Source organism: Monodelphis domestica, chromosome 4, assembly GCF_027887165.1.
Source record: "Monodelphis domestica isolate mMonDom1 chromosome 4, mMonDom1.pri, whole genome shotgun sequence".
In the NCBI taxonomy this organism is placed as follows: Eukaryota; Metazoa; Chordata; class Mammalia; order Didelphimorphia; family Didelphidae; genus Monodelphis; species Monodelphis domestica.
Genome location: NC_077230.1, coordinates 81,178,522 through 81,186,656, shown reverse-complemented (window position 1 = coordinate 81,186,656; position 8,135 = coordinate 81,178,522).

The window sequence follows — 8,135 nt, the reverse complement described above, 5'->3', positions numbered from 1 at the left end:
AACAGGAAGGGCTAGGCAATTTCTAATTTAGAAAATTAGAAAAAATAACAGAAAAACAAAATTTATTTTGCTAATGAAGAAGGTTAAAAACTCAAAGGGACCACCCCCCACTAACCCACAAACCTTTGTCTTCTCTAAATGTATCTGTAGCTATAGGATTTCACCTCCCCATAACTTTTATTTTGTTTTCCTGGGTTCTAGAAGGCAACTGAAGCAAAACACAAGTCCTGATCGATTCTTCTAAACTAGAAAGACTTGTTTTTTAATTCTGACCCTTTCATGTGAGTTCTATATATGTCTCTTTGTAGGCCTGTGATGTTGCACTAGCCAAAGAAAGATACTACTATTTATTGGGCAAAAGGTGGGTGACATTTCTGTAATTGAGGGTCCATCAGCGTGTAAGGTTGAGAGAGAACCCCAGCACATGACTGGAGCCAGTCAGCAATCTCACAGCAAAGATAGGGATAATGATAAATACAAGGGTGAATTCTAATGATTAATATATGCTCTATTCTGTTTTTATTGAGGCATTTCTGGCCTGTTCATCAGGTCAGTGGAGATATCTGACTGTGAGTTGCATACAAAGCCTGGGTTAATTAGATCTTAACAGAAAATTGCTTCTTTTGGATTCTTGAATATTGTTCCTTTAAGAATCACATTGTTGAAATTGTTAGAGTTGTATTTCAGTACTTAGTTCTGATTGGATCATAGAGCCTCTGAGGGGAAATGATATAGATTTAAAATTAAGCACAAATTTGTTATGAGATATCTACTGTTGCTTGTCCAGGACTCCTTGAAAATAGTAGTGGTGGGGGGCAGCTGGGTAGCTCAGTGGATTGAGAGCTAGGCCTAGAGACAGGAGGTCCTGGGTTCAAATCTGGTCTCAGACACTTCCCAGCTGTGTGACCCTGGGCAAGTCACTTGACCCCCATTGCCTAGCCCTTACCACTCTTCTGCCTTGGAGCCAATACACAGTATTGGCTCTAAGACAGAAGGTAAGGGTTTAAAAAAAAGGAAAAAAAATAGTAGTGGTTAAAAGAAACTCAATCACTAGGAATAGATCAACACCTCACACCCTACACCAAGATAAATTCAAAATGGGTGAGTGACTTAAACATAAAGAAGGAAACCATAAGTAAATTGGGTAAACACAGAATAGTATACATGTCAGACCTTTGGGAGGGGAAAGGCTTTAAAACCAAGCAAGATATAGAAAGAATCACAAAATGTAAAATAAATAATTTTGACTACATCAAACTAAAAAGCTTTTGTACAAACAAAACCAATATAACTAAAATCAGAAGGGAAACAACAAATTGGGAAAAAATCTTCATAGAAACCTCTGACAAAGGTTTAATTACTCATATTTATAATGAGCTAAATCAATTGTACAAAAAATCAAGCCATTCTCCAATTGATAAATGGGCAAGGGAAATGGATAGGCAGTTCTCAGATAAAGAAATCAAAACTATTAACAAGCACATGAAGAAGTGTTCTACATCTCTTATAATCAGAGAGATGCAAATCAAAACAACTCTGAGGTATCACCTCACACCTAGCAGATTGGCTAACATAACAGCAAAGGAAAGTAATGAATGCTGGAGGGGATGTGGCAAAGTAGGGACACTAATTCATTGCTGGTGGAGTTGTGAACTGATCCAACCATTCTGGAGGGCAATTTGGAACTATGCCCAAAGGGCGACAAAAGAATATCTACCCTTTGACCCAGCCATAGCACTGCTGGGTCTGTACCCCAAAGAGATAATGGACACAAAGACTTGTACAAAAATATTCATAGCTGCGCTCTTTGTGGTGGCCCAAAACTGGAAAACGAGGGGATGCCCATCAATTGGGGAATGGCTGAACAAACTGTGGTATATGTTGGTGATGGAATACTATTGTGCTCAAAGGAATAATAAAGTGGAGAAGTTCCATGGAGACTGGAACAACCTCCAGGAAGTGATGCAGAGCGAGAGGAGCAGAACCAGGAGAACATTGTACACAGAGACTAATACACTGTGGTATAATCGAACGTAATGGACTTCTCCATTAGTGGCGGTGTAATGTCCCTGAACAACTTTCAGGGATCCAGGAGAAAAAAAACACCATTCATAAGCAAAGGATAAACTATGGGAGTGGAAACACCGAGAAAAAGCAACTGCCTGAATACAGAGGTTTAGGGGACATGACAGAGGATAGACTCTAAATGAACACTCTAATGCAAATACTATCAACAAAGCAATGGGTTCAAATCAAGAAAACATCTAATGCCCAGTGGACTTACGCGTCGGCTATGGGGGGTGGGGGGGAGGAAAAGAAAATGATCTATGTCTTTAACGAATAATGCTTGGAAATGATCAAATAAAATATATTTAAAACTCTTAAAAAAAAAAAAGAAACTCAATCATTAGGATTTTCAACTTTGTCTATGTTCATAATCCCTCATTCAAATAAAAAATCTTTCTTCTCATTGGTTCATTTTATGTTAAAAAAAGTGGCTACATTGGTCTACTAGCTTTACCATTGATATGAATGTCTTGAACTATTATTGCATCATAAGAAATGAAATGTATAATTCAGGAGAAACTAGGAAGGTTTTTATAAACTGATTCAGAAAAAAATTGAGTAGAACTTGAACAAGTTATAGATAATAATCTGCCAACAATAATTTATTAAATGTTTTCTATGCAGCAGATACTATTCTAAGCTCTGGGAATTCATGTTGTTGCTTGTCCTTAATTTTCAAAGAAGACCGATGACATCAGAGCGTGATGTCTTTACTCCTTTCTGACTTGGATTTAAGTGAAGCAGAGTGAAAGAGAGTCATCCCTCTCACTCTTCCAGTCATCAAAGTCTAGTGGCAAGACAATAATTAAGATGACCAGTGATGGCCTGAAATGCAGTGTATGATTTTGGCTTCTTTGATATGTGATCAAGCTCTAAGCAATTCATAGCACCTAATTCCGCCACCTTCATGGCCACTGGAATAAATTGTTCCCAGTTGCCCATTCTGCTAGGAATTAGGGCATATGGTATGTTCAGGAAGGCCTAGCACCTCTGGTATCAGGGATTGCTAAACTTTTTTAGGACTACTCATCCACCTTTGGTGCCCACTTATCACCCAATTCTCACCTGTTGCTCCAAGAAGGTGTAGCATAACCTCATCCGTTTTATAGATGAGGAAATTGAAGCAAACAAATTAAGTGACTTGTCCAGGTTCACAAAGTTAGTAAAAATATCTGAGATTAGATTTTCACTCAGGTCTATCCTGACTTAAGGGCTAGTGCTCTAACCACTGTACAACCTAGCTGTTTCACCAGAAATTCCCTTCTGTTAATTCTTACCTTTTTTGATGATAAACTAACCCTCCTGTGAGGAATTATACAAAAGGAGAGCCTTTGTTTCTTTTTTAGAATTATATATCCTCTCTCCTTTGGGGCTCAACCTATGATGATCTCTTGGAAGTTATATAAACCCTAGAATCACTGACCCTATTTACATGGAGAGAGACTGAAACCTCTCCCCAGTCATGAAATTTTAGTTAACTTGTTATCCAAGGGATTGGCTCCGAGTCACAAAAAGTAATTCTTTCACTCACCACAAATTCAGCGGGGAAGGTTTTAAGGTATGACCACTCTTGTCTATGAAGTAGTCACAAAAGAAATGGATTTTGGGAGTGGTTGAGGGACTGGAAGAGCTGTGAATTTCGAAGCACACGTGTTGTTGTGCCAAAGACTGTGAGCTAGATGCGTCACTTGTTCTGGAGGAAAGAGTTACCTGTATATCTATAGATGACAGCAACAGGGATATGGAAAAGGAGGGAGAACACTTTAAAGGAGGTGAAATGGTGGCTGAAATATGACGTGGGGAGATCTGATATATCACTGGGGAAAAAGTGACACATCGTTTTCTCTTCTTGATGCTAAATAGCAAGGACCATGAGAGGAGGAGTACCTTGGAGAGGATTAGTGTCTTCAAGAAAAGGTTAGGTGTCACTGAGTACTAGAAGATGGAAAGAATATTAAGGCAAAATACTTTGGAATAAAATGGAGTTTAACAACAAACTTGATCTCCGTAGGATCTTTTGGACAATCACCAGTGGAAAAGAGGAACCAAAGAACACTTAAGACCAAACTTATTACTGGAGGGAAGGGAGATGTGAACTGAAGTGGTTTGCCTTTGCTACTGAATTCTAGCCTCATCCACAGATACTGTGTTTATCCCAATTGTCTTCTCAAGATATTGAAAGCAAGAAAAAGAGAAGAAAGAAATAAAACAAAGAAAAATAAAGAATATGTGATCTTTATCTTTCTTAATCATAAACCATAAATGTAATCATACATGTTTTGGATTGCTTGCAAAGTCTATCAGGTGTGCCCTGTTACTGAGCTGACCATGTTTCCTACTATACTCTATCTCCTGACTTCCTAGGCTTCCTTTAAGCCCCAACTAAAATCCCACCTTCTACAGGAAGTCATTCTTAATTCCTTTACTTTTAATCCTTCCATCTCTAAATTACTTCCTACTCATCTTAGATGTTATTTGTCTGTAAATATTTGATTATTGTCTCCCTCATAAGTTCATGAGCTACCAAAATGCTGGGATTGTGTTTTGCTTCTTTTTGTATCCTCAGAAGTTAGCATAGTACGCTTGTAATAAGTGTTTGTTGACTGACTTGTAAATCTCAGTGCTCTTAGACCTACACTAGACTGCCCTGTATTGCTTGGTTATGAACTATGCAGGCTGAAGTTGAAGAAAAAGAATTCAGCTTAGAGTTGACAAATTAGCCTTAGAAATGGAAAGAATACAGGAAGAGATCTGAGGACTGAGCCTTGGAAAGCATCTGTGCTTTGGGGTAGATAATGGTTGTTGATCCAGCAAAGGAGAATAAGAAGGAGTTGTTCCATATAGAAGAGAACTGGAAAGTGCAGTGTCATGGAAGACAATGGATGAAGGAGTTTTCAACGAAATGTGGTAGCTATAATAAAGGAGGCTGATAATGTTAAGTGGCAAGAAAATCGAGTTAGTGAGTATAATAATTCTAAGAGTTTGACAGTGAAAGGGAGAAGATTTACAGAATGATAGCTCGAGGGGATGTCAAAACAAGAATGTTTTTATGGATTGTTGAGATGAGAGTATTGTTTTATTCAGAGAGGAAAGAGGCCGTAGATAGGGAGAAATTATCAGAGTGGGAACTGTCTAAGGGTTAAGCTCCAGTTTTGGACCTAAGGTACTAATAGAGATATTAGCCCTGGAAGGGGGAAAGGCCACTCTTTCATAGGGACTATTGGAATAAGGAACTGGGGGGCAGGAATAGATATAGAAGGGTTTTAATTAATGCAGATGGCAGCTTCATATTTCTCAGTAAAGGAGGAGAAAAGACCATCTGTTCTGAGAGAAGTGGTGGGATAGCCAAGGGGGATTGGGAAAGAATAAGCCCTGACCATAATTTGGGGCATGAGTTTAGGAAAACTTTGGATTTTTAATAGATGTTGAGAGGTATGAAAATTATTACTGGAATATCATGATATTTTCATAAAAATACTAGGAAGCTTAGGACATTTGGCCTATGAGATGAGTATTTATTTTAGGGGGAAAATATCACTTTTCTAAGAAAGTCCCTCTTATCAGGAACTGATTCTTTTGAGAAGTTATCTACATCTTCTATCATTCTTTGATTACTCTGGACCAAAAACTCAAATTGTACAAAATATTTATGTTTCAGGTAGGCATTGGACTGAATAACTTTTAGAGTACCTTCCTTCTTCCAGATTTTATCATTGTAATGTGAACTCTCTTTTCCTTCTTTTTAAGAACTCTTCTCTGATCTTCTCTTGCTCAGTCTTTCATAGCAAGAGATGATTTCCCAGCATGCACACACACACACAGAGTCAGCTCTTCTCAGCTCTACTCATCACAGCATGAGCTAATACGGATTCTTTCTGCACTGCATGTGAACCAAAGATAGGGTTAGAAACTAATTAAAACTTTTTTCCTAAAATGGGATCGATTGAATTGAGATTGCTGGAATAGAGGCAATGTGGTGTTTTAGGATATACACCAGATTTGGAGCAATGGAACTTGGGTTTTGGTCCAGCACTTACCACTTACAGGCTGCGTGACCTTGAATAAATCACTTAATTTATTTCAGTTTTTGCATTTAGAAAAATAAATATTTTCTCCCTATTTCGTAGGGTAGTTGTGGTGAAAAATACTTAATAAGCTTAAAAATTTTATTGAAAATGAGCTCTTCTTTCAAATACTATTGATTTATAAGTTAATATAAATTTTACATATTTTTAATACTCCTATATCTATTATTAGGATATAGCTTTTTGGAATTTTTTTCTTTTATAGTCAGAAATCCTCCCAGTATCTCTTTCATTCTCCCTTGCAAAAAAAAAATCATCATTATATTTAACAAATAGTAACTTAAAAGAAAATAAGGGGGGAAAAAGAGAAAAAAAAATCAGTAAAATTGATGAATACAAAAAAAATAATCAAAAAAAATTGCAACACTCTTCATCCATGAACCTCCTACCTTTTCAAAGTGTGGAGTGAAGTTGCTTTGTGAAACCTTGTGCTAAATACTGGGAATAGAAAAGGAGGCAAAAGACAATCTTGCCTTTAAGGAGTTTAGAAAGAGACTTTAGAAATCATCTACTTCAACATTCTTCTTTTACAAATGATGAATTTAAAGTTAAGAGACCTTAAATGTTTTGCCAAAGCTCACAAAATTAATAAAACAATTAAAGCATCACCAGGAATTGCAACTTAGTTTTTTGATTGCTTATCATAAACTCTTTCCCCTCATTCTCTTTTTAGTTCTAGTTTTTCTCTAATAACAATTTATTTCCAATTATACTTTAAAAAAATTTTTTTAAACCCTTACCTTCCGTCTTAGAGTCAATACTGTGTATTGGCTCCAAGGCAGAAGAGTGGTAAGGGCTAGGCAATGGGGGTCAAGTGACTTTCCCAGGGTCACACAGCTGGGAAGTGTCTGAGGCCAGATTTGAACCTAGGACTTCCAGTCTCTAGGCCTGACTCTCAATCCACTGAGCTACCCAGCTGCCGCCACCTGTTATACTTTTTGCTTACCTTTCCCTTTCATGAATTTATATATTATTAGATCTGGGAGGGACCCTTAGAATTTACTTTCTTTAACCCTTTTATTTTTCAGAAGACAAAATCCAAGATTGGGGAGGTCAATTGACTTGTTCAAACTTCTACTTCCTACGTATTTAATCTCAACCCCAAACCCAATTCCTTGACTACGTTCCATATTTGTTCCCTAAAACAGAGCAAAACAGATCAGGCAATTCTCTTTGGGGGAAATAGAAAGAGTTTTGTCTATTCTAGCCAGATAAAAAATTTAAAAAAATTGAAAATGTCTTCACACAAAAAACTTAAATCTTGGCAAGTCCTTACAATGGAATTCTATTCACCCCAGTGGGAAAAAATGAATTCAGACAAACCTGGGGTATGTTTCAGAAAGAGAAGTGGAAAACCATGGTTGGAAAATTAAGATAGAGAGGTCTTTGGTTCTCTAGGTATAGCCATAGCCCCAGGGAAAGGAAGTTACTATGTAGGAAATTCAGGTTTTGTGTCACCATAGTTACAGCCTACCTTGGGGTTGTTTTTTGTTTTTTTTTTACAAGGAAATGAAGCAAGTCTTTAAGGGACTAAAATAAAAACAATAATTCATGATCATATAGCCATTTAATATTAAAAAAACATCTTTTTACAAAGCAACATTTCTCCTATGTTAACCCTATGCAATAGATATTTTTTAAAATTATGTTTATTTATTTAATTAATTTAGAATATTTTTCCATGGTTACAAGATTCATGCTCCTTCCCTTCACTCACTCAATCCCCTCCTGCAGCCAACATGCAATTCCACTGGGTTTTACATGTGTCATTGATCAACATCTACTTCCACATTATTGATATTTGTACTAGGATAATTGTTAGAGTCTACATCCCCAATCCTATCCCCATCGACCTATGTGATCAAGCAGGTGTTTTTCTTCTAGGTTTCTGCTCCCACAGTTCTTTCTCTGGATGTGGATACTGTTCTTTCTCATAAGTCCCTCAGAATTGTCCTGGCTCATTGCATTGTTACTAGTAGAGAA